At 35.1% G+C, this 27,365-nt stretch overlaps 1 protein-coding gene and 1 long non-coding RNA gene across 7 annotated transcripts in view; one reads left to right on the top strand and one right to left on the bottom strand.

Moving 5' to 3' along the window:
• The window catches only part of LOC129738062 (UDP-glycosyltransferase UGT5-like), a 62,454-nt gene that overhangs the window by 24,274 nt on the left and 10,815 nt on the right, over positions 1-27,365 (bottom strand). The window lies entirely within an intron of this gene.
• LOC129740655 (uncharacterized) lies at positions 14,901-26,639 on the top strand. Of its 6 annotated transcripts, none has more exons than XR_008736317.1 (11): positions 14,901-15,353; positions 15,412-15,583; positions 15,649-15,999; positions 18,043-18,184; positions 19,541-20,672; positions 20,735-21,125; positions 21,190-21,944; positions 22,074-22,239; positions 22,302-22,838; positions 22,902-23,633; positions 26,022-26,639. It is a non-coding gene; the product is annotated as an uncharacterized LOC129740655 (long non-coding RNA). The 6 variants fall into 6 exon arrangements; XR_008736321.1 differs by having other exon boundaries at positions 20,536-20,672; positions 26,022-26,560; XR_008736322.1 differs by having other exon boundaries at positions 20,539-20,672; positions 26,022-26,560.

Below are 27,365 nucleotides of genomic sequence, written 5' to 3' on the forward strand. Positions count from 1 at the left end.
ACGTAATTTTACGCTGACAACGGTGGACATTCAATTATGACGTGCGTTCTTACAGTCTTCTGGTAATTGTTCCGGATAAGTGAATTCAAATTTTGTGACATATTCGTTCAAACAACACAAAGGAGGAAAACGTACAAGGGTGCAAGGGTGTCAGCTGTCTTGAATCGCTACGTGTTGCCTGTGTCCGATGATGACCAAATCGTAAGTTCTTCCAAATTGATTCACTGAATACGAAAGCCAAAATTAAGATTTTTTGTGTTATGACCATATATTAAAATTTCGCTGAAATTGTATGCTCTTTAGTGAAAATTATAGCTTAATTTTCATTAACGTTGCTGATATTTACATCGTTTATAGAATTAGATGTAGTAGTGCACAGTCCAAATTCAAAAACCATCATTCAGTTCAGAATTCAGATTGAAAATCAAGATTCAAATTTAGAATTAAAATCTTGAATTCACAATAATGAATGCAATTTGAAATTACGATTCATATTGTACGTATTAATAAACTAAGATTTACACTCATAATTATATTTTGTCATCCACATTTGTAAAATATTTCAACATAATTTTTAAAAATACAAATTTTAACTCCTTGGTAGAACGCTCGCTATTATAAAATGTATTATCAGATTAATTTGGATTAACTATCTTTCCGAATTTTGGTTTTCTTGATCACAGTGTAATACTTAACAGCATATAGGTAGGCGTTGTGTTGACTGACTGGCAGGTTGACTGACAGCAATTCTATACATCCCTTTTTCAGGCTGGCAGCCTCCATTTATTTCACTTCGAATTGGCGCTGAAAGTTGTCTACATTTTATTCTTGTAAATAACGGTGAAATAGATACAAAAAGAAAAGTACCAGTGCGTGGAAAGTCGATTGTTGGTGCCTTAACTATTGTTGGTGCCTTAACTATTGTTGGTGCCTTAACTATTGTTGGTGCGTATAAGGTACGTACATTAACTTTTTATTATGCAACAATCCGATTTATTTTTTTTGATTTTAGTTGAGTTATTTAGTTAAAATATAAGGGTTTGAGGTCCAGATTCGATTTCTGATTAAACTTCTGATTAACTTGTTTTTAATGAACTACGTTCAAATCATTGAGGCGCTAGGATCAGAGTTGCTGACTTCGAAACACCCGGCCTCTTAGGTTTTTTTTTCGTTTTTCATAATTGCCATAACACCTTCTAAGACTTATTTAGGATTGGGGGCAAGTGCAAACGCAATACTTTTTCCAAACTAATTCACAGATGAGTCAGTAATATCGGTCCTAAAATGAATTGAATACATGTTCCGGTATGTTTTATCAACTTTTATTTATATATTTGCTGTTTTCTTGCAATATTGATAACTTTTTGGAACTCCATTTTTGGTGACTGTTGTTTTAAGCAAAAGACCTTCATTTACTAAGGCATTGCGGAACTATGAACATTCGCTTCAGATACAACACTTTGGATACCCCTTCTGACCATTTTAATATAATGCTGAACTATTTTGGTGATGAATTTTCTGAAATGGCTGATGTTACATGGCTTAAAGGTGCGTTTGCACTTACCCTGGTAGTGTCGTTTGCACTTGCCCCGCAGTGTGGTTTAACAAGAGCGAATATTACGTTCACAACTTTCGGGGTTTACTAAAAATTTATCATAAATGTTCTGCTTTCACTTGAATATCGTTCTCAAACACTCACATTTTAACGAAAAATCGGATTTGAATGCCCTTTTTTGTAGCCAAAATATGCAAAACAAAAACACACTGTTCATGTCTAGTACGTACTTGAATTCGTGTGTGATCAAACAATGCCGTGTTTTTAGTGAAAAATTTAAAGAAAGTTTAGTTTATCTATGTCAGATTGTTTGTTTGGGTCTAACAACATTTTCTAGAAGAAGAAATATTTTTTACTTTTTTTTGTAACACAGAAAATTTGAACGTTTGCACTTGCCCGGTGTACCTTATATTGATCAGAGAAGCTTTTGCTTGCGGGAATATAGAGGCTATTTTGTACGGCTCGGAAGTCAAGCTTTTTGCAGTCCGGATTTATAATGTTTCGGACAGATATCACATGTTCGGCAATGTTGCGGGCAGTAAACTGACACTGTACAGCGATCACTTATGCAACATGTTGCCTTATTGTGAGTACACATGAAAATCACTTAATACTTCGGGGCGAATGATACATGTTTGCCCCTGTGTTCACTTTTTGTCACTGCTACCCCCTTTCCTTAGTCTGGGAATTAGAATTCGGGTGGCTGGTGGTAGGAGTTACAGCGTCAGGCTGTTTTGTTGGTTCTGGGGCAGCCGAACTCTCATTTTGAAACTTGAACAGTAGCTATTTCAATCATGTGGGTCGACGATGCAATAATACAGAATATTGAAGCCTTTATCAGTAGCTATTTCAACCATGTGGGTCGACGATGCAATAATACAGAATATTAAGTGAAATTCTCAGCTTTTCAAATTTTGTGTTATTCGACGTAATGAAAGCTCACGAGAGCATTGCTTTTATTCCAAATATCTCGAAAAGGTATGAATATTTTTAACGTTTTACATTTACAACAAATAGTCTAGTCAAATCCATGGTATTTTTATTGGAGATTTTTATGTGTTTTGAATATTCGAAAACATGATAAATAATCAAATTTTTGAATTTTTGGAAATAAGCTGTTATTTCTACAGATTTCGAAATCTCGTTCAATTTTATTTAGCCTCAATCAATCACAATCGTCTTCCTGCATCTTAAAAGGTACACCGGGGTATTTGGGGACGATGAATGTTTGAACATCACGGGGCACTATTTTTCAAATTTTTAATTTAGAATGTTTAATTCATTTTTAATCTATCTAATAACTGTGAAACGGATACGATTACGACAATAACGGGTGTTTTCAGCGATTTTTGGTTTACTTTTAATTATAACTGATATGTCGAGATGATGTGCATCATTTTCAATTGCATTTTTAATCTAGCGGGTTCTTGGCGACAAACTTTACATTGAAACAATCCTATCATTCAGAAGATAGAGAAAAATCTACCATCCCTACTTACCTTATAAAGCAGAGTAAGTGAAGAAACCAGCGGTTCATTAGTTCTAGTGATAACTTTCGCGAGTTGTGTCAACACTGGACCTAGCAGAGGGACGACAAATTCTAGGAAAAATGAGATAACTTATCTCGATCATACTTATATCTTCTGTATTAGTATACAACATATTCTGCATCAAATTGATCGTAGTTTTGTCTAAATAGATCCACTGTTGATTTTCTTAAAAGATTTAAGTTGTACTATATGAAAAACCGTCCTACTTACCTTTGTGTACTTTAAATGGTATTTGGCTTAAATTTGGAAACCTGTCAAATTTAATTATTCCAATGAAAATGATGTTCATCTGATCCTGGCGCCTCGATTGGTTTCTATTTTAAAATCGTGTTATCGGAACAAATTATATTGACATTATCGATTGATATTCAATATTTGGATTGAAAAAAGACATCAGAGCCAAAGGGGTATAATTGCAAATATGGTCGATTTTGAGTTAGCAATACTTTACAATTTTTTACATTTCAATATGAATTTGGTAATTTTATCGGGTAATTTTAAGTCTATTTACTTAAACACTTCTACGTTTGAAACAAAAATACCTATTTTTGAATAATATATGGAAAATGACCAAAAAACGACAACTTAAAAGCGTGTTTTCTCGAATTATTCTTTTATGCATCTATACCCCTTTGGCTCTAAGGGTCGTAAATATATTTTTGTTTTTGTATTTTTATTAAGTTATAATAGCTTTCCTTTAATTTTAAGTTTCCACCCACTCATTTATAAGATGACTTTGTTCGGATACTGCAATGGTGTTTATTTGATTTCAAACACATTTGAAGTTATTTTGATGAGAAATATGGTTATTTTATGGTTACTAAATTTATAACTAATTTATTCAAATTTTCGTTCCGAAATAATCAATAAAGATCAAAACTTTTTTCTGAAAATGATAGAATTCAAAGCGTTCGGTGATTAACTAAATTTATCACGATTGCCTTATTTTATAATATTCAATTAATTTTATTTAAATTAATGATTTCTTTTTTATAAACATTGGTTAGAATTAAACGAATCTAAATATTAAACTTGAAACTTTTTCAAATTTTTTATTTCAGTTTTTAAACATGTCTCGCACCAAAAATATTCATCGGAATACAAAGCAAAAAAACTTCGTTTACACAATAAGCAAAAGTACATTAAAAAACTTGCTTCCGTTATAAATGAGCAAAAAAGAAAATCAGATGTCAGTTTTTCTAATCAACCAAACGCAACAATTTTGGAAGAAATACAAACAAATCAAAATTGTTACAGTGAAGAAAATCGACAAAGAGAAATTTTGAATCATGCAGAAGCAATTGATGATTATGCTTATCCTATTGTAAACGAAGATAACTCATATGAAGAGCAAGAACAACAAAAAATACAGTTTCGATATCAGAGGAAAAGAAGAGATATTGAAATTTCTTCAATCATTCGAGAAAAAAATGCTAAAAGGATTCGAGAAATAAGAGCAGATATGAGCTATTACGAAAATGAAAAAAAAATAACAGATTTCGTATGCGTAAGATAAGAAATGAAAACATGGAATACTATGCAAGAGAGAAGAATAATATTTTATGCAAATTAGCAGAAAAACGTTTAAGACACGTAAACGTCCAAGCTGTGCCGAATCCTTCAAATTTGTTGAATATACGTTTACAGAGAAGCAATGAAACGTATCATGTTAATGAAAATGCACGCAACAGATTATCACGGACGGGAGCAAAGAATGAATGAATTCATAGCTCATCGAGACAAATACTACAACCTTCTAATTCGTTCGAATGATATTCAATCGAAATCAATAAGGGAATTCATTGAGAATAGAAAGCAGATGCCCAGTTATGTATGCGCAAGCTGCGAGGGTTCATTTTTCTTTAAGAGTGTTCAAAAAATTTCTAAACAGATAATTGATAAAATTCTGAAAAACGAAAACGTTCAGAATACTTGCGATTCACAAACCTTGAATTATTATTTTCAAAATTCTTGTAATTTTCTGTGTAAAACTTGCATTAAATATGTAAAAGAAGGTAAAATTCCCAAGCTTGCTTCAAGTTGGGGCTTAAAATTACCCGCCGGTTCCCGAATGCATTACAAGACTTAATGATATTGAAGAAAGAATAGTTTCTCCTTATGTTGCTTTCCAAAAGGTTGTTCTCATGTCAAAACGTGCTTGTAATCCACAGCTTGGAATGAAAGGGAGTGCAATTCATGTGCCTAGTAGTGTGCCCCTAATGGTTTCGTCTTTGCCAAGACAACTAAATAATCTTGATGTTATACCTATACGGTGGAATTCAAACGACATATGGGTCACTCTTCCACATATATAAGTGGATTGGTCCGTGTGTCATATGTATCAGAAGCTCTTGATTACTTGAAAAATACTGAATTATACAAAAGACATGATATACAAGTTTCTTCTTATGGAATGAGAACTCTCACGGAAGAAATCAATCAGAAACAATGTCATAAATTTAGTTGACGGTGAAAATCAAGTTGCTTCAAGTGACGAAGGTAATATTAGGAATAATCAACCCTTTTCTGGCTTTGAACAAGAGGTGAATTCGAATTACAATTAGACGATTTAGAGGTTGACGATGAATTTTATGAACACTTGGTGGATGATGACGATGAATGTTTACTTTTCGACTTCAATCAACAAACTGCACAACATGCCATATTGTTATGGCCCCAGGACAAAATCACTGGCCTGTTTCGGTTCACATTCAACCAGATGTTGAATGTTTTTGTTTTCCAAAAATTTTCGCTGGAAAAAAAAGGCAAATACTTAACAAAAATATTACAAGATCTGATTTAATTAAATGGGAAGTACGTTGTCACACAGTAAAAATTTCTGCATTCAGAATTTTATATTTGGCCAAAATCAAATTGGAATCAGAAGTTCTTAGTTCAACTACACTTACATTAAAAAAGAAATCTAATGCTAAAGGTGTTACAGTTGAGGAAGCACTAAATCCCCAGTTTATTGCAGAGCTTAGGCAGCATAATGATGGGTTGAATTTTTTAAAGCACATCAGGTGTTCTCCAAGTTTTTGGAGCGCCAAGAAAAAGAATCTTTTTGCAATGTTGCGGCAGTGCGAAAAACCAATGTTTTTCTTAACCGTGTCTGCAGTTGAAAATAAATGGCCTGAATGATACAAGGTTTGGTATTAAAGACTACAGGGAAACAAATTTCGTTATTGCAAGCTCTTAACCTTCCGGAACAACAAAAACACGATCTTATCAAAGAAAATCCTGTATACTCAGCATTGTACTATGATTTAAAATTACTGAGCTAATGAAACTAATGAAACAAAGCTCAGGCCCATTCCAACCGTATAAAATATCAGATTTTTATCGAAGGCGCGAATTTCAAATGAGGGGATCTCCCCATGACCATATGTTACTGTTTATTGAAGATGCACCTTGTCTAGATTTAAATAATGAAGATAGTATAAAAGCTTTTGAAAAGTTTGCAGACACATTTATCACATGTCAGTATGATGCTGATAATCCACTTTGTAAATATTTGCGTCACAAGCATACTGATACATGTTCAAAAGGACGAAGTAATAAAAACACTTGTAGATTTAATTTTCCAAAGTTTGTTCTAGCAGAAACTAAAATTCTTATACCATTGCCCAAGAACGAAGTTTCTGCAGCGGTTAAGAAAAATCTACAGAGAAATAAAAGAAACGATGGAAGTTCTATATTCAAGTAAAGAAAGATCAAATCTTAGTTTTGAAGAAATTTTAGATAGCTTAGATTTGACAAAAGATGATTACATCACCGCTTTAAGAGCTTCTATAAGTAAAGTTACAATATTTTACAAACGCAGGAGTTGTGAAGTTGATATCAATTCTTATAATCCAATAATATTGAATTTAATGGAGTCAAATACAGATTTGCAGCTTATTCTAGATGAATACGGCGTTGCAGCATACATTGTTGATTACATAGCTAAGTCTGAATCGGGACTCTCGAAGCAATTGAAAGAACTGCAAAATGAATTAGATAAAAGAAATACTACTTATCTTGAAAAGTAAGAACAATTGCTAACAAATTATCAATTCGAATCTAATGAGTGTCAGCGAAGCTATTTATCACTGTTTAAGTATTCCTTTGTCCCATTTCAGTCGAACTCATATATATATCAGCACCTGTAAATCTGAAGATAGAGTAGTTTTTCTTAAATCAGAAAAACAATTAAGATCAATGTGCAAAGATAGTACTGATATCGCTGGTAAAGATATCATAACATATTATGCGGAACGGGTAGATTTACAGAACATTTGTTTAGCTGAGTACGCTGCATTTTATTTTAAAACTAAAGGAAAAAGACGTTCTGATAAAAACAGGTCAGAGATTTCTGATGAAGAAGAGGACATTGAAGAAACAGAAGTAGATAGAGAAAATCCTAACCATAAGAGAAGAAAAATAGCTCGAATTCTGAGATATAATCGATACAAAATCGAACAAGATCCCGACAATTATTATCGAGAGCAACTACTTCTATTCTATCCTTGGAGAAATGAAATCAATGAAATTGAAACAGTGAACTGGTTGGAAGTGTATAATAATAACCTAGGTGTTATTACTAGAAATCGTTCTAAATTTCAAATACTGTCAGATGATGTAATAGACAAAGCAATAGAAGCCGCAAATGATAATAGAGCAGAATTAGAAAACGAAGAAATTTCCGAATTTGAACAAAATCAGTTGTCTAAAGATCATGAAATTGATATTCTTGTACAAGGAGGTATTGATAGACCGAAAACTTTTACTCCATTTGTGTATTCTGCTCCTCCGAAAGTAAACAAACGTGATCTTCTTGAAAATCTAAGAAAGCTGAATAACAGACAAAGAGAAATTGTAATTCATATTTACAAATGTTTTAAACTGAAAAAGTTACCTTTTAAAATTTTCATTTCCGGCTCAGCAGGTGTGGGAAAAAGTTTAGTTATATCAACAATATATCAATTGATTACATATTTTCTGGAGTACTGTGTGAAACCTCAGTTTGGCAATCATCAGATTCTGTCAAAGTGTTATTGAGCGCGTTTTCTGGCAAAGCTGCCTTTTTAATTGGAGGGAATACTTTGCACTCAGCCTTTGCCTTACCTTTGACTGAAACTAGAAACATTCCAGATTTACCTATGGACGTCGCAAATAATTTACGTCAACAGTTGTTACATTGTAAATTGATCGTTATAGATGAAATATCAATGGTTGGAAGTACCATTTTCAGTCGTATAGATACAAGATTGCGCCAAATTACAGGAGTTGATGAAAGTTTTGGTGGTTTATCTGTAATAACCGTAGGAGATTTCCGACAACTTCCGCCGGTCAAAGATAGATTCATTTTTAACCCTCCCAGAGATTGTTTGGTGACGTTGGATCTTTCCCCCTTTATGGGCGGATTTTGAATTTTATGAATTAACTGAGGTCATGAGGCAGAAAGACGACTTAGACTTTGTTAATGCGTTAAACAATTTTGCCAGGGAACTATGAATGCTGCAGACATCAACATTTTTAAAAGTAGAGAAGTCGCTGAAAATGAAGTACCTAGTGACGCTATAAGGTTGTACTATACGAATTTGGATGTTGACAGATATAATGCCATAAAAATAGCAGAGTCTAATGAAACAGAAATTTTAAGTTTGGCTGAAGATAAATTGACAGGCAATTTGAAAGAAGAACAAATTTTAAAGAACTTGATATTTGGAAGGCTAAAACTACCAGAGATTGTGGAGGGTATCCATATTCTATACAATTCAAAAAAGGTATCAAGTACATGGTAACTGCAAATCTAGATGTATCGGTGGTATCGTAAACGGTGCAACTGGAGTTTTGGAATTTGTTTTTGTAATCCACAGTCAAGTAAAACCTATCATAGTGTATCTTAATTTTGACAGTAAGAAAGTTGGCAGAAAAGCTCGACTTAAATTTCATGAATTTACAGAAAATTTGAATCTTAACAAAAACTGGACGCCTATTGAAAGACAAAGATATAGTTTGACTAATCATTTTCAACGTGACTATCAAATTACTCGAAATCAATTCCCATTAGTTCCCTGTGAAGCGCTTACAATTCATAAAAGTCAGGGACAAACATATTCAAAAGTATGCGTTGATTTACGCAAGAAAGGGAACTCGACACGTCAGTTGATTTATGTTGCCTTGAGTCGTGTTTCGAAACTATCTGGCCTTTATATATTAGGAAATTTTCCGGGAAATATGGCCGACAATCCTACTATCAGAGCTTGTTTGAAAGAAACGGAAAGATTGAAGACGTATAGACAATTAACTTTATCTTTTAATAATTTAACAACTCACACAGGATTGGTAATTGCTTATCAGAATTCTAGATCTTTAAGAGAAAATTTGAAGTATATCAACGCAGATGCATGGTATTCGAGATGTGACATAATTGTATTTTCTGAAACGGGTATCCTGACAAACGATGAAGTAAATATACCCAATTTTAATATTGTTACCGATCAGATAGACAAACACTTCCATTGTTTGTTAAGAGTGGCATTGCAAAAGGTATAATATGCTATGCGAAAATTGGTTTAATAATTTCAGTAGAAAGTCATAAGACGGTTTTTAAAGCCAATAACCTCAATAAATATGTTGGCCACACCGACTTAGTGATTCTAAAATATAGACATCTTTCGCTTCTTACAGGCTATAAATCACCTAAAATTAATTATAATGAATTTATATCTGTATTCAATTCAATTCACAACGGTAATAATGACCCAACATATTGATTAGGAGATTTCAATTTCAATCTCAACAGTACATGTGACGAAACAAAAAAATTTGTTAAATACCTGAATAGAATGAATCTTTTTGATAAGTTAGTTTGTAACGAGCCTACAACAGATCTTGGTTCAAGATTAGATATTGTGTTTTCGAACATAAGAAATATTTCAACTGGTGTATATGAGTCTTATTTTTCTGACCACAAACCAGTCTTTGCAATAATTCGTGAAACAGTATTGGAATTGGATTCTGCTGAATTTCTAGAAAGCGAGTATTATGATAATTCTTTATCAAATTTTGTCAATGACAACATCCACAATGAACTTTTCAATGACCCTCCAGAAGAACTTTTTAATGATGCTAATATTTTGATTGAAAATTCAAGAACACAGATACTTGAAAACGAAGAATGGTCCAACGCTGAACTTTTTAGAAATTTGAATGAAGCGTTATCAGATATTTTGGTTACTTCAATTGATTTTAATGTAGATACAGAATACCGCATTTTGTCATTGCTAGAAAATTATTCTGAATCACTTGATCTTGCTTGTACGCATTTGAAAGTTTGCCCAATTCAGATTTTTGATAATTTTCGAGATATCGACAGGAGGGCGAATGAACAGTATTGTCATGATGAATTTGTTGAAATTGAAATTCGAGAGATGGAAATTGTCAGTTTCATTCGATTTCATATTCTTTGATTGGGAATACTAATTTGTCAAATGTTCTTCGAACGTTGGCATTCAGAAGCGTTTTACAAAATAAGTCCTATTTTGAAGGCAGAGAAAATTTACTTGAATCAGGATCATTTTTTAAACTTCTTTGTATTTCATGTGAAGACAGTGCCTGGGGTAATGCGGACACTTTATATGCATTTGAGTATTATTTTACAGCGAAGTATTTTTGTCGTTATCAAAGGAACCCCAATTAATTGTTTGGAAATTAGACCAGCAGTAGCATCATTCTCACTCCGATTGTTTTGATTTACGGATCATCCCATTATAATGTACTTCTTCCAATAGAACTTAATTCTAAATATGAGTTTCCGAATATAAGTGTAATTGATGTAAGAGAAACGGAACTGTTTTCTTAATTTTTTACTTGTTCAAATGGTTTCGATTTAAAACATGCCATTCAAAGCAGCATATTATTTGGTGGATTAAAATTGAGTGCAGTTCATAAAAGTTGTGTTGCGTGCGATATTGTGATATTGTTATTACACTGTGCCATATCATTGAGAGCTTTCAAGGTTAAATTAAATGCCTGGAGTATAAGCACAGTCAGTTTAATTTTAAATAAAATTTTTGGTAAGGCGTCAACATTGATAAGAAAAGTCACTACAGATCTCAGTTAAACTTTGGTATTTGTGTATCGAACGTAGTGTCGAGAAACAGACAGTTATGCTGCGATTCGCTAGAATGATAATGATGACGATGATAATGATGATGATAATGATAATGTTTATAGTTGTTGAATTTCCAGTGGCTTTTTGCCGTCTTTTAACTAAAATAAAGAGAAGTCTACATATATTTGAGCACTGCGCGGTTTTACATTAAATGTTCCAATCTGAAAGGTTTCTCAGTACAATTGTAGCAGTAAAGGTATGTGACTTGTTGAAAATAAGTTCTTTTTAATCTTTTGAAATATTACTCGCTACGCTCAAATAGTTGTAGGGAATGAGGTGGGAACATTATCATCATCATTATTATCATTACTTTATTATTCAAATTTCATACCATACGATACATACCATACATTTAACCGTACGTTAAACCTCGCAATTGTTTCGATCGAATGTCAATCCGAATAAAGCTGACAAGATATCACTGCTCAAAGCGAAATAAAATGATCAATTGCTTTACCTTACACGCTAGGAAATTTACTGTAAATTTTTGAGCGGATCAGGAGACCACTAGGAAATTTTGTGGAAAACTGTAGAGCGGATCGGGAGACCGCTAGGAAACTTTGTGGAAAAATGTAGAGCGGATCGGGAGACCGCTAGGAAATTTACTGAAAATAGTTGAGCGGATCGGGAGACCACTAGGAAATTTGCTGAAAATAGTTGAGCGGATCGGGAGACCGCTAGAAAATTTTGTGGAAAACTGTAGAGTGGATCGGAGACCGCTAGGAAATTTACTGAAAATAGTTGAGCGGATCGGGAGACCACTAGGAAATTTGCTGAAAATTGTTGAGCGGATCGGGAGACCGCTAGAAAAATTTTGTGGAAAACTGTAGAGTGGATCGGGAGACCGCTAGGAAATTTACTGAAAATAGTTGAGCGGATCGGGAGACCATTAGGAAATTTGCTGAAAATTGTTGAGCGGATCGGGAGACCGCTAGGAAATTTTGTGGAAAACTGAAGAGCGGATCGGGAGACCGCTAGGAAATTTACTGAAAATAGTTGAGCGGATCGGGAGACCGCTAAAAAATTTTGTGGTAAACTGTAGAGCGGGATCGGGAGACCGCTAGGAAATTTACTGAAAATAGTTGAGCGGATCTGGAGACCGTTAGGAAATTTGCTGAAAATTGTTGAGCGGATCGGGAGACCGCTAGGAAATTTGTGGAAAACTTTAGAGCGGATCGGGAGACCGCTAGGCAATTTGCTGAAAATTGTTGAGCGGATCGGGAGACCGCTAGAAAATTTTGTGGAAAACTGTAGAGCGGATCGGGAGACCGCTAGGAAATTTACTGAAAATAGTTGAGCGGATCGGGAGACCATTAGGAAATTTGCTGAAATTGTTGAGCGGATCGGGAGACCGCTAGGAAATTTTGTGGAAAACTGAAGAGCGGATCGGGAGACCGCTAGGAAATTTACTGAAAATAGTTGAGCGGATCGGGAGACCGCTAAAAAATTTTGTGGTAAACTGTAGAGCGGATCGGGAGACCGCTAGGAAATTTACTGAAAATAGTTGAGCGGATCGGGAGACCGCTAGGAAATTTGCTGAAATTGTTGAGCGGATCGGGAGACCGCTAGGAAATTTGTGGAAAACTTTAGAGCGGATCGGGAGACCGCTAGGCAATTTGCTGAAAATTGTTGAGCGGATCGGGAGACCGCTAGGAAATTTTGTAGAAAACTGTAGAGCGGATCGGGAGACCGCTAGGAAATTTACTGCAAATTTTTGAGCGGATCACGACACCGCTAAAAAAATTCCAGTAGTGACCAGCAGCTACGCCAATATCCAGGCCATGTGTTGAAATTAGACCTCCTGGTAAAGGAGCCCATAATATCATCGTACAAGTGAATAAACTGAAAATGCACATGTTTGTTTGTAAGTGTGTGTGCTATGTTCCATTACTATTCAGAATTCGGTACACATAACGTTGGAAGAACGTCTTATAAAATCGTTTACTACTTATACTGTAAATGTTCAGCTGGAAGCAAATTTTAAGAATAACTTTAACAAAAACAATACAATTCCAAAAATACGTTATTCATGAGTGGTATTTGAACGTTATCGCAACTGATTGCAGAACAGTTTTACTATATGATAGTTTTAACAGTTTTTAACAGTTAGATACATAACCTAACAACATATTAAAAATACGATCAATTCGGAATTAACGGTTCATGCAATGTATTTTACAATTTCTATAACAGTTAGCTTAAAGTTTTATCTACGCCTTATCAAATCGTTTTGCAATTGTTTTAATATGGTTTAATATGCATTGTCTTTTTACAGATTTTGAAAAAAAAAATCGTTGAAAAAATAAACCATTTGAAAATGTCGTCTGCCGGAAAATATGTTCGGGCCCCTAAATCCAACAGCGATCCGAAGAATACGGCGAAATGTATGGCGAGTGGTCGTCAGATGACATGGAGTTTGAAGAACGTGAAATTCCAATAAACGAGAAAACGTGAATATAAAAAAAGTGAAAACCAGGAATACATCCAGAAGATAGAAAAACTGCAGAATACTATAGATAAATTAGTTAAAGAGATGAACACTTATCGCTCTCGTGAAGATGACGAGTCGGTCAGAAGTTCTGCGCTTTCTGATGAAGATCTAAGCTGGAACAATGCGAAGGTCAATCCAGGTTCATCAGCAAACTCTGGTAGTATTCGATGGGAAAATATAAAACCTTTCCCAAACGATGTTCGGCAAACGCTATGTGGGAACAATGGAACAGGTTTATCGATCGGTTTGAGATCGCTACTTCCTTGGCAAATGTGACGGACCCTGTCAAGCGCGCTCAGACATTGTTCCTTTCGATGGAGAGAAACTCCAAGGAATTACCAGGGCTGCGAGACTTCGCCCAAGTCTGACCGAACCAAACTGCTACAACCTATTGTCAAAACATCGAAAAATATCTGCAATCAATGGTCGACGTAAACGGCGGAACATGAAATGTTTTCCAATCTCCAACAAGGCATTGATGAACCAACTATTGCCTTCCATGCACGTCTTTTGGAAAAAGTGCGTCTCTGTCGTTATAGTCAAACGGATCAGGATCGATTCATTCGAATGCAACTACTTAAAGGAATGCGTAACCGTGAGGTGGCAAAGGCGGCGAGAATTTTGGCTATGAGACGACTTTTATTGTACGTCTGCGACTCGAGAAGAGGCATACATTCCGAAACCGTCCACGAGTAGCTGAATCCAGCAGAGCATTCGTGGTGTCGCGAGAACGGAATCGGTTCAGTGGAAATAAACACCTGCCAAAACGCCGATATAATGATGCGGGCTGGAATTACCCGAAAGGTATCGACAAGAAAGCGAGAACCATTTTTCCGGAGAAGGAAAACGTTTTCGCTGCAATAGGTGTAACCGTTTGTTCCACAAATCTGGAACTTGTCCGGCAACTAATGAGGAGTGTCGTACTTGTGGAAATCCTGGACATTACGCGGCAACGTGCAGGGAAAGAAATGCCACGTACATTCAGAAAAGGCAAAGCTCCATTAAGGAAAGATCGGGTGAAAAAGATAAGCATAGGTTCATCGGAGCCAATTTGTTTCCTACACGCAAAAGAATTTAGAAATTAATTTGTGTGTTCTGTAGAAAAATACTTTACTTCCCTATAACTCATTAATTTACGTAAAATCAAAGTGAACGCACACACCCATATTTTTATTTTTTTTAAAGCGTGCGCTCACGCACACAAATAAACATTCGATCCTTTCGTGGAATAAAATCATTCAGTGCTAAAAATTTTATTTGTCGCCGTTCTTTCTTCCGCGACAGCAAGTGCTGTTCGTCTCCGGATTGAAGAAATCATTCAAAGCGGGACTCAAAGTGAAACAGCAGAAGCACGAATATTTCCACCGTGGGAATTCCTGTGTTTCCTGCCTTCCGTATTAAACATCCAGAGGACCATTCGACGAATGGAGAATCACACCACTCGAATCAATCGACAGGTGCCATCTCGGCTGAGCTGGAAACCTAGTTCAGTAGCAACAGCTGCTGTTTCAGCAGAAGTTGAAAATTCATCAGTGTCACTTCTCTGCAATACACTCAGCAGCAGCAACCACAAAAGCAAAAAAAAAGATACATCCGGTAGGTACAAAATTTTAACGAGCCATTCAATTTTTTTAAATACTTTTCTTCCCAATAGCAACAATGGAATACGCAGCCAAATTACCCTCGTCTTACCACAGTCAGCTAGAGATAGTTCCGGAAGGAGAGATATCACAGCTGTCCGGCAGGAATCGGCTTCCGTCGCTGTCCGCAGGTTGAACAAATTATCACCATCCCCGTTCCTAGATTCAATATTCAGTATATGACAAGTACGTATAATAGGGACATCGACGCCTAACAGTCCTTAATTAATGGAATACCTCACTCATTTCAGGTGGCAATGTTGCTGAAAATCTGCTGCGATAAAACGATGGCTACGACACCTATTAGACGGAGTCCAACCTTTGATTCCATCGGAAAATATAGCAAGGTCGAAGACTGGATTCGAGGAAGGTATGATGCTTAAGTTGCTTATCTGCTAAACCATTCGTCGTCCTGAGTAGCAACGGATACTTCGGTACTCAAGTTTTCGTACATCATAATCTACATCGTTCGTACTATGTGTTGTGGATAAGCCTGTCATCGAACACGTCATCGACAAGCTGTTCAATCTCACTGAAAGTCGGCGAGGGTGTCAGCTGTCTTGAATCGCTACGTGTTGCCTGTGTCCGATGATGACCAAATCGTAAGTTCTTCTAAATTGATCCACTGAATACGAAAGCCAAAATTAAGATTGTTTGTGTTGTGGCCATATTTTAAATAAGTGCAGTTTCCTCCCCGTACACATTTGCGACAATTTAATTAGGGTTACTATAATTAATATTTGTTAATGACCCTTTAACAATTGAGGCCCTCAGAATCAGAGGGGTGAAAGTGTCAGAATAATCAAATTCGAGCTAAGTAGGCATGACTAACGATTCTTCATGTTTAAATGTGTGTTTGGTGCATAATTGAGATTTTTTATATTTTTTTGGAAATTTTTTTGGTTGAATTAAAACTGCTCGAATTCGAAAATACATGAAAAATCGAGCACCTTCACAACTTTGAAGCGCGTTTTCTCGAAACAATCATCTAAGCACTTGCACCCCTCTGATCCCAAGCGCCTCAATTGTAATTCGGGTTAAGAAAATGTCATTAGGGTGTATGGAAAATTGTAACAAAATAATGGTCCTAGATTATATATTATCCCGAAAAATTTGATATTCGAGGCTTTGTTAGATAACAGTACTGAAGGCGGCGTTAAGATGGTGTTCGAATTCCGTCTGATGGTAGAATTTTCACAGTTGGGCGCAAGCTCTAGGGCATTCGGTAGAAGCGTTGTGTGTGTATAATGCCAAATCTCAAATTTAGGCTCATCAAGAGTAACAGGGGTCCAAAGAAGGTTGCCTTCGTTATGATCTCATAATATGGAACTATTTCAAAGCCAAAGTAAGTTTTTACCTTCTATCAAGAACAAATACATAGGATATTTTGCTGATCCATAAAAAAGGACGATTTTTAATTCAACTTATTTAAATCAAAGCATAAGATTCAGTGAGAAGGAGGTTTCCCATGAAACATTAATTTTATGAAAAATGATTTTTATGACGGAGGAGCTAACCTAATTATTCCCCGCTTTTTCTGCTTAGCCCTCAACAATGTAAAAATTATTTTATATTGACTGTCCCAAGTAACCATAAGCGCCAATATAGCAGTTAGTTTCGCCAGATTTGACTCACAGTGCTAAGAGAGGGCAGATAAGATTGTTATTGGATAGCATTTTGACAATTCGTTAGTGCTTATGGTTTCTTGAGGTGATGGCTTCTCAATCCTAATTTTTTAACGAACCTCTATTGACGTGGAAAAGAACTCATCAAATGTAATAGATTTTCTCGAAAAAAAAAAAAAAATAATATAGTTGGATCCCTACTTGGGCCACCGCAACCGATGTGAATATTTTTCCGGATTGCATCATATATCTAAAATTCATATGATATGAAGTAATAGGCATCTCCTAATCAAAATTATAGTTCTTGTGCACATTTTGAACTAAACACCACTGTACAAGCTATAAGACAGAAATAGCTCAGATGACGCCTCACAATTCAACAAAATAGTTTCCGCGTTTAATGATAAAATATGCTAATAATTGGATTTTACATTTCGTGGATCTAATTGTGTGCTTCTTTGTATGGAGTTTGTGTTGCGAACCATAAAAAACAACGTTAAAATATTATGATACTATTATATACTAAAAATTTCGCTGAAATTGAATGCTCTTTAGTGAAAATTACAGCTTAATTTTCATTAACATTGCTGATATTTACATCGTTTATAGAATTAGGTGTAGTAATGCACAGTCCAAATTCAAAAATCATCATTCAGTACAGATTTCAGATTGAAATTCAATATTCTGATTTAGAATTAAAATCTTAAATACATAATTATGAACGCAACTTCAAATTTACGATTCATAATGTACATATTTACAAACTAAGATTTACACTCATAATTATATTTTGTCATCTACATTTTGAAATATTTCAATATCATTTTCAAAAAACAAATTTTAACTCCTTGGTAGAACGCTCGCTGTTATAAAATATATTATCTGATTTATTTTGGATTAACTATCCTTCCGAATTTTGGTTTTCTTGATCACAGTGTAATACATAACAGCATACAGGTAGGCGTTGTGTTGACTGACTGGCAGGTTGACTGACAGCAATTCTAAACATACCTTTTCCAGGCTGGCAGCTTCCATTTATTTCATTTCGAGTTGACGCTGAAAGTTGTCTACATTCTATTCCGGTGAAATAGATTCAAAAAGAAAAGTGTCAGTGCGTGGAAAGTCGATTGTTGGTGCCTTAACGATTGTTGCTGCGTATAAGGTACGTAAATTAACTTTTTATTATGCAACAATCCGATTCAATTCTTTCGAATTTAGTTCAGTTATTTAGTTAATATATAAGGATTTGAGGTCCAGATTCAATTTCCTATTAAGATTTTCTAGTTGTTTCTTATGAACTATGTTCAAATCATTGAGGCACTAGGATCAGAGTGGCTGATTATGTTACTCGCATCTCTCCGGCACCATACCTTTTTGGGTTTTTTTTTATTAGGTCGTGTATGTACTTTTTATATACGATCGAAAAAAATTGTTAATTATAAAGCACCAACTTTTTTTTTTTTATTTCAAGGAATTAATAGCAAGCTGTCATTCTTCCCCAAAAAAAAAAAAAATAGTGCCAATAATTTTGGATTCTCCTCTTGTTCATCCCAGCTTTACCCTACGGCACTGTCGAGATCTTGGCTGTAATTTTTGATTATGATTATGACTTAAAAAGCAATCAACAATATATCAATGAAATATGATCGAATTCTTTGAACAGCTATTTTTAAGAATCCTTAATAAAGAAGATTTTTTGCAATTTTCAAAAACGCGGGAAACCAAGCTGTTTTAACGAATTTTGTGTTCAATTTAAATAATTGATATTATCATCATTAACAAGACTGGTAACTTTTAGTCAATTTCATTTGATCCTCAATAACGTCTAGTAGTCAATGTCATCGAAAGTAGTCAGGCGGGAATGTAAACTTTTCATGACATTGTTGTTCTCCACTCGCATAACACACTGTTATCTTTCTATTTTGTTTTCTGGTTGTGTTAGGATGGATTTTACGTTATTTGTGGAGCAACAGTTGTAAAAATGACTCTGCTGCAATGATATAGGATTTGTCTATGAATCATGTGACCAACATATATTTGTGAATGTGAAGTGTTTGTGAATATCGTTTCTTAAGTTTTTTCCCTTAGATCTTAGCTTTTTTTGCCTTGAAAGCATAGGAGATGAAAAGCTCCAATTTGAGAAAAAATAGCTTAAATGTGAGAGATGCACACACGGATTCTATATCATTGCAGGAGCCTGTCGAAATGTAATCCATGACCGTAAGAAGCTAAATTTATAGCAAGAAAACTGATATTCGTTCAAATTGGTCATGACATTGTTAGCTTATGTCGCTGAACAAAAATCATTATCACATGACATAGATATGCAAAGCAGTATCAAAGTCGACTGATATTGGTTGGCTGACACTAACCATTCGCAGCTCTGTTCATAAAGTATGTTGCAATGTTCTCCGTTTTTCTTTAACAAATATTTTACGGCATCCTTGTTTAAAGCGTTGTTCAATTCAATTCCTTTTACCGTAAACAAACTTTTTCAAGAGCTTAATATTATTTTCAGGTTTATGTACAACATGAACACTTTACGTGGTTATTTGAAAAAGTCAGTATCTGAAGCCAAGCCGTCTTTTGAAAAAATCGACGACAATAAAACTCAGATTGGGCTGGAAAACGATCAAAAGAAACAGGATGTAAACAAACGTAAGAAACGTCGTAGTTGAGCTGCCTATAGCTCTCTGGATGACAGCAAAACATTAAACCAAGATTCGAAAACAACGGATTGCATTATATATCTAAAATTTATATGATTTGAAGTAATAGGCATCTCTTAAAAAAATTATAGTTCTTGGGTACATTTTGAACTATACACCACTGTACAAGCTATAAGACAGAAATAGCTCAGATCCCCACTCACAATTCAACAAAATAATTTCCGCGTTTAATGATAAAATATGCTAATAATTGAAATTCATATCTCGTGGATGTAGTTGTGTGCTTATTTGTATGGAGTTTGTGTTGCGAACCATAAAAAACAACGTTGATTTAGAATTAAAATCTTGAATTCACAATTATGAATGCAATTTCAAATTTTCGATTCTTAATGTACATATTTACAAACTAAGATTTACACTCATAATTATATTTTGTCTTCCACATTTGTGAAATATTTAAATATCATTTTCAAAATACAAACTTTAACTACTTGGTAGAACGGTCGCTGCTATAAAATATATTTTCTGATTTATTTTGAATAAATTATCCTTCCGAATTTTGGTTTTCTTGATCACACTGTAATACATAACAGCATATAGGTACACGCTCATTTTTATTTAACCATATATGGTTATACCAATTTTCTGGTTTTTTCTCAAAAACTATCAATATTGTTTTTTTAAAGATTATTTCTTTGCGAAATTTTAACCATTTTGGCAGTTCTCGTGTATTAACCACAAAATGGTTGAAACATTTCTTCGCCATTTTGGATTTAACCGTGGAGCAAACCGAACGCGTTTATTAAAATTTGTATTTTTTTCGCACGAATAAAATGTTTCATAGTAGTATAGTAAATCTGTTCCTGCGATTCGGATGAAGCTGGGGCTGGTCGGTCGGCGTCTCTGCTGGAATTGCGGTCGATATCGCTGTCTCAGGAAACTCCCGGTTCATTCAGTACTAGAAGCAAAAAACTTGGATTGGTAATTTTTCTTGTATTCGGTTTTCAATATTTCATTTATTTAACTATTGGACTTTTTTTCAGCCTGTCAAAATTATTTTGCCAATTTTTTGGTAAATTTTGGCTATATCCGTCGGTGAAAATCAGTCAAAAATGGGAAATAAGCCACTCCGAAAAGCTCCGGTCGGAAGAAATCAGCATCATGGGAATGGCACAGCAAATGGTCCACATCAAGCGGGAAGTGAACAAAACTGCCTGTAAGTCGCTGTCCGTGAATCGGAAAACAGAACTCTGATCAATCATGGTCGGCTGATTCTGGGTTCCGGCACCGGGGCAAGTATATCGCTCAGAAGGGATAATGCACATGTTATCCAAGCTGGGATTGTCGTCAACATCGTCAACAGCATAATGAAAGAGGAACAGGAACAAGCTAAAGTTCGCAAGTTAGTCGAACTACAACAAATAACTTTATTGGGTAAGCATATTGAGTTATTTAACATTAACGTTTACTAAACTTGAAATGTTAATTCCCTTCTTAGTGACGCCATCTGTTCCGCCTATGCCTTCTGCAGAAATGTTAGCTAGCGGTGGCTCCAGTCCATCGCATGAAGTTCAGGAATTTTTATCGCTCAAAGAAAACGACTGTCTTAATGAGCACTATGATTCCGACAATATCCTTTTGGAAGATACCGATGAGATTGCTGGTGATGATGACGAGTTGAATGATCTGGAAAACGAAATCATCGACGACGAAGAAACACGGTAAAATTTCAAAAACATAGACGACGATGACAATGAATCTCCTAGCAGTAGAACCATTGAATGGCCGAAGGTTCCCGGAGTGCCGCTTCCTCCGTTGAAAGATCTTCCACAGCCTTCCATGCTTCCCAGCATTGCTGTTGTACAATCGAACAAACAGATGGACGAACTAACTCAAAAAATGGATCGGCTGTTAGACGTAGCAGAATTCCTCGACAAATAACTGAACTGCGTTCGCAAGTGTCCGATCTACAAAAAATACGTACAGATAATTCGAAGTTACTCAATGATACTCTACGGGAGATCGAATCCAACATTATCGAGCAGACCAGTTCGGAGAAGCGCACTTTGTCCGATATTCATAGTGAGAAAATCGGAACTATGTACAGCAAACATTTCAGCAGCTTAAACTTTACTATCATGAATTCACTAGAACCGAGATTGACGCTCCAGATTGTCAACCGAATCGGGAGCAGTTGCAGCAAAAATTCGATTGTGCCCTCCAAGAGGGTGTACAAAAACTATGCGTAATCAGGTGAGTATTATTGTTTTCTTTTTTTTTTTTAAATCGAAATCACCGCGTTGGTCTTGAATTTCTGTTTCTGGTGTGAAAATATTGCAAATTGTATGAACATTGAGTCATTTGTTTTATTTTTATTTTCAGGTAACTATTGATGCTATCGGTAATTCCGTCTATAAGAGTGTTCGAAAAGCAATGGAAACATCATTTCATGAAGCGTTACGAAACATCATTTTACCGAATTATGAGTGATGCTCACAAGAACTGTTTTGGCAGCTCAATAAAGAATTTTCAGCAGGGTTAAAAGAATGTAATGTTCAAAGTCATCCTTTTGAAATACATGATTCTTACTGTTATATTTTCATCTTGCAGACCTCGATAAAACGGAAACGTATTTATCATGCAGAAAACTGAACGAAGAGTTTGAAGCCGCGCTAAAAAAAACCGTTCAATAAACTGGGCAGAACTTAACTGTCAATGATCTATTCCAACCCGCCAATGTTGCAGCCTAGCGTAAAGATCTAAGCAATGATTCGAATGATTTCCAAGGCAATTAGCTTAAAATGATTTGGGAAAACGTAAGGGCGGAAATCGATAAGGGTTTGGAGGCCCAAGCCTCTTCTCTAGAGGACTCAGTATTGTCAGCGGTGCGGTCGCAAGCACAAACTCCAGCGCCCGCTTTTTTGGGTCATCCCGAACACATCCGGCAACTGCTAGCCACAGGGCGCATAAACGATGCATTCGTTATAGCTCTTCAGTCCAACGATTTGAAACTATAGTGTGATTCACAATAAAGCACGCCAATTACAAACAGGTGTTCAATCCATGTGCTCTAGAACAACGGATACTGCTGTCACTGATTCAGCAGATTGCAGCCGACATGTCCAATATTAACGACCTTAAGCACAGGTTTGGAATTTTGCTTGCGTTCCAGTTGATGTTTTAAACATTTTAAACCTTTTTCTTCAACAGGTTTCTCTCTGACGCCATCGTTAATCTGACCTTCTTCGACCACATTATGAATGAACACATTCATAAGGTCCTGCAGGAGGTAGCTCGTAACATACAGGCATTTTTGTCAATGAATCCCGAACACGTACTTGCTACCAGACTTAAGTTATTAATGATTGCCATCCAAGGCTGTAAATATGCCTGATCTTTGTGGAGGCAACACCAGTAAAAGGTTCGCGAGGACCTGGTAATGTTGAGCCGGCAGTTTGAAGAAAAATAAATAAGCTGCTTTTAAACCCGCATCTTTTTTCTTTTTCCAGTTGAAAACATCCCAATTCTAGTATTTTAAAGAAAAAAAATTACCTGTTTTCCTTCCATTCTGCGATATGGTTTAAAATAAACCGTTTTTTCAACTTCTCCGCAATAATTTCTTGCGGTTAAAAAGTAACCATATTTCCACTTCTCAAAAGAAGTCAAAAAATGATTTCTATGGAAGCAGTCAAAAAATCCCTTAACGCGGAAGGGTGTGAAAATGGTTACTTTTTAACGATAATTGGTTAAAGAATTTCGAGCGTGTTGGCGTTGTGTTGACTGGCTTCAGGCTGGCAGCCTCCATTTATTTCATTTCGAATTGGCGCTGAAAGTTGTCTACATTCTATTCCTGTAAAAAACGGTGAAATAGATTCAAAAAGAAAAGTGTCAGTGCGTGAAAAGTCGATTGTTGGTGCCTTAACGATTGTTGCTGCGTATAAGGTACGTAAATTAACTTTTTATTATGCAACAATCCGATTCAATTCTTTCGATTTTAGTTGAGTTATTTAGTTAACATATAAGGGTTAGAGGTCCAGATTCGATTTCTGATTAAGATTTCCCAGTCGTTTCTTATGAACTATGTTCAAATCATTGAGGCGCTAGGATCTCAGTGTGACTGACTTCGAGACACCTGGCCTCTTAGGTTTTTTTTCGTTTTTCATAATTGCCAGAACACCTTCTAACACTAATTTAGGATTGGGTGATTCCTTTGAGGTTTAAAAAGTTTTATTCTAAAAGAAAAATCATACTTTTAACATCACTTTTACCTAAAAAGCTGACTTATTTAATGAAAAAAAAATAACTTGTTTTCTTTTGATCCGACGATGTTACTCGAATCTCTACGACACCAAACCTGTTTGGGTTTTTTTATTAGGTCGTCTACCTACTTTTAAATACGAATAGTAGAAGATCGAAAAAAATGGTTAAATATAAAGTACCATTTTTTTTATTTCAAGGAATTTAATAGCAAGCTGTCATTCTTCCCAAAAAAATAGTGCCGATCATTTTAGACTTTCCACTTGGTCATCTCAGCTATACCCTTCGGCACTTCCGAGTTTTTGGCTGTAATTTTAAAGAATCCTTAATAAAGAAGATTTCTGCAATTTTCAATAACACGGGAAACCAAGCTGTTTTAACAAATTTTGAGTTCAATTTAAAAAAATTGATATTATCATCAATAAACAAGACTGGTAATTTTCAGTCGATTTCATTTGATCCTAAACAACGTCTAGTAGTCAATGTCATCGAAAAAAGTCAGGCAGAAATGTAAATTTTTCATGACATTGTTTTTCTCCACTCGCATAACACACTGTTATCTTTCTATTTTGATTTCTGGTTGTGTTAGGATGGATTTTACGTTATTTGTGGAGCAACAGTTGTAAAAATGACTCTGCTGCAATGATATAGGATTTGTCTATGAATCATGTGACCAACATATATTTGTGAATGTGAAGTGTTTGTGAATATCGTTTCTTAAGTTTTTTCCCTTAGATCTTAGCTTTTTTTGCCTTGAGAGCATAGGAGATGAAAAGCTCCAATTTGAGAAAAAAAAAGCTTAAATGTGAGAGATGCACACACGGATTCTATATCATTGCAGGAGCCTGTCGAAATGTAATCCATGACCGTAAGAAGCTAAATTTATAGCAAGAAAACTGATATTCGTTCAAATTGGTCATGACATTGTTAGCTTATGTCGCTGAACAAAAATCATTATCACATGACATAGATATGCAAGTATCAAAGTCGACTGATATTGGTTGGCTGACACTAACCATTCGCAGCTCTGTTCATAAAGTATGTTGCAATGTTCTCCGTTTTTCTTTAACAAATATTTTACGGCATCCTTGCTTAACCCTTTCCTTCCCATGGTAGCACAGGTGATCCACAACTTTGCACAGCTCGCATTTGAACTGGGCGCTTTGGATCAACACCATTTTCTCACCGAATATGAGTAAAGAAACATTGCACAAAATTTGAAGAAAATCGGTTCGCTAGGTTTTGCTTGGCAGATCAAAAGCTGCAAAAAAGTCGGATTTTTTTCGAATTTAAATCAAGTCGTCATTTGTTGCTCAATAACTTGACAAGTTTTTATAATTTCCTTGAAATAAAAATACTGACGTGCAGAAGGTTGCTTATGCAAGCAGAATCAAATGATGGTTTACTTAGATTTCAACTAAAACATATAAATTTTTGAGTAAGTAAAGTGGATCACTGGTGATACACTGGGAACAAAACGTACTTTTCTTCTTGGGAAGCTTCTTATCAATACTCAAGAAAATCATTTCGTCAACAAAAAAATTCGCTTCAGGATAGTTAATTCATCTGCTTAAATGACCACATGTCTTAAAATATTTGTAAAAGTTCGAGATTTTCTCGAAAAACGGCATGTTTTGTTTCCCTTGCGCAAAGTGTCATGGTGGCCAATTGTTCAAGGAAAAAATGAAAATTTCAGATATTTCAATAAATAGACTTTCGAGGGATGCGTATACCAAAGAAGTTTTTCATCAAATAGGATCGTTTTAGTTTGTGACCAATGAAGTGATGAAATTCCATGTTTTTTTGCAATTATTTCCTGTTTTTCATTTGCACCCTATGTGTTGTTATCTTCCCAATGGAACACATATGATCAACCTCAAAACCCAAATTTATCAAATGGATCATTAAAGTAGGCTTAAATTATGCATCTTTTGTTCTAGAACTTTAACTGTAAACCAATATTTCTATTTTTAAAACGTGAAAAACCTCGTGGGAAGGAAAGGGTTAAAGCGTTGTTCAATTCAATTTTTTTTTCGTAAACAAACTTTTTCAAGAGCTTAATTTTATTTTCAGGTGTATGTACAACATGAACACTCTACGCGGTTATTTGAAAAAGGCAGTATCTGAAGCTGAGCCGTCTTTTGTAAAAATAGACGACAATAAAACTCAGACTGGGCCAGAAAACGGTCAAAAGAAACAGGATGTAAATAAACGTAAGAAACGGCGTAGTCGAGCTGCCAATAGCTCTCTGGATGACAGCAAAACATTAAATCAAGATTTGAAAACAACAAAAACACCTAAAAAGAAAAAAAGAAATGTTTCAATTGATTCGATCCCGGATGAGTTTTGGGAAATAACTTTTACGCAAGAACAAACACAATGAATATCGTTCTTATCAATTAAAATTCGCTTAATTTTAATCAAAATCAATGTACCCGAACGACCCGGGTGGTTAAAAGGTCTCTTATAAATAATAATAATAATGTTAAGAGTAAAGATGCGAGTTGAGAATAAATTATAATAAAAATGACAATGATTATACAAATCAATATTTTTACCCCACTTTTAAAGAAAATATTCCAATTAAAAATTCGTATTCATATTCAGACAACAATGTACACACGAAGGCTCTACATTACGGCTTTTCGATCCATTGCTTCCTAAATATGCAAATTTAAGGCGAGAATTCGTGCAGGCGTTTGTTTGTTATAAAATAATCGTTTATTTATTTTTGAGTTTCTCTCTCGATCGTAACAAAAAATCGTTTTTATCGATTGTAACATAAAATCTTATAATTTTTCAAAAATCCTTTTTTATCCCCTATAGTTTATTCCGTTTGATAGCTTCATTTAACGAAAATCATTTACAAAAGTGATTTTTGTAAACATTCTACCGTTATAGATTAAAACACGCAAAACTAATATGTTTGGAATCTGAAAGAAAGGCTCAAATCCACTGTTAAGTGTATTAAACCGGGTTTTTTTCTCTGTTTTTCACCCCTGGTCACCTGGGGGAGGAAGACTGAAATTTTTTTTCTAAGACATTTCGTGGAAATCCGAAAAGTATTAGAATCTTATAAATTAAAACTTTGAAGCAAATGTGAAAAAAAGATTGATTTTGATGCTGTATTTTATATCGCGTCAAATCAAAAATTTCAAAACTCTTGGGATGAATCATCAAATAGGATGAAAATCCCCGAAAAAAGGCTATTATTTTCTTATCTTGGGAACATTGAATTGAAATTGAGAGCCACGACTTTTAAATGACACCTTTGACACGGTCATAATGTCACTTCTACTGATGTTTGAAGAGCTCTGTTGAGTTGGGGATCTTCAGCCTGTTCATTAGTATAATTATGATCTGTTTCAATCGTCGCCAATAACTGTGGATTGCTACCCCAGTTTTGGTACACACTCG

Source organism: Uranotaenia lowii, chromosome 1 (genome assembly GCF_029784155.1).
Source record: "Uranotaenia lowii strain MFRU-FL chromosome 1, ASM2978415v1, whole genome shotgun sequence".
NCBI lineage: Eukaryota > Metazoa > Arthropoda > Insecta > Diptera > Culicidae > Uranotaenia > Uranotaenia lowii.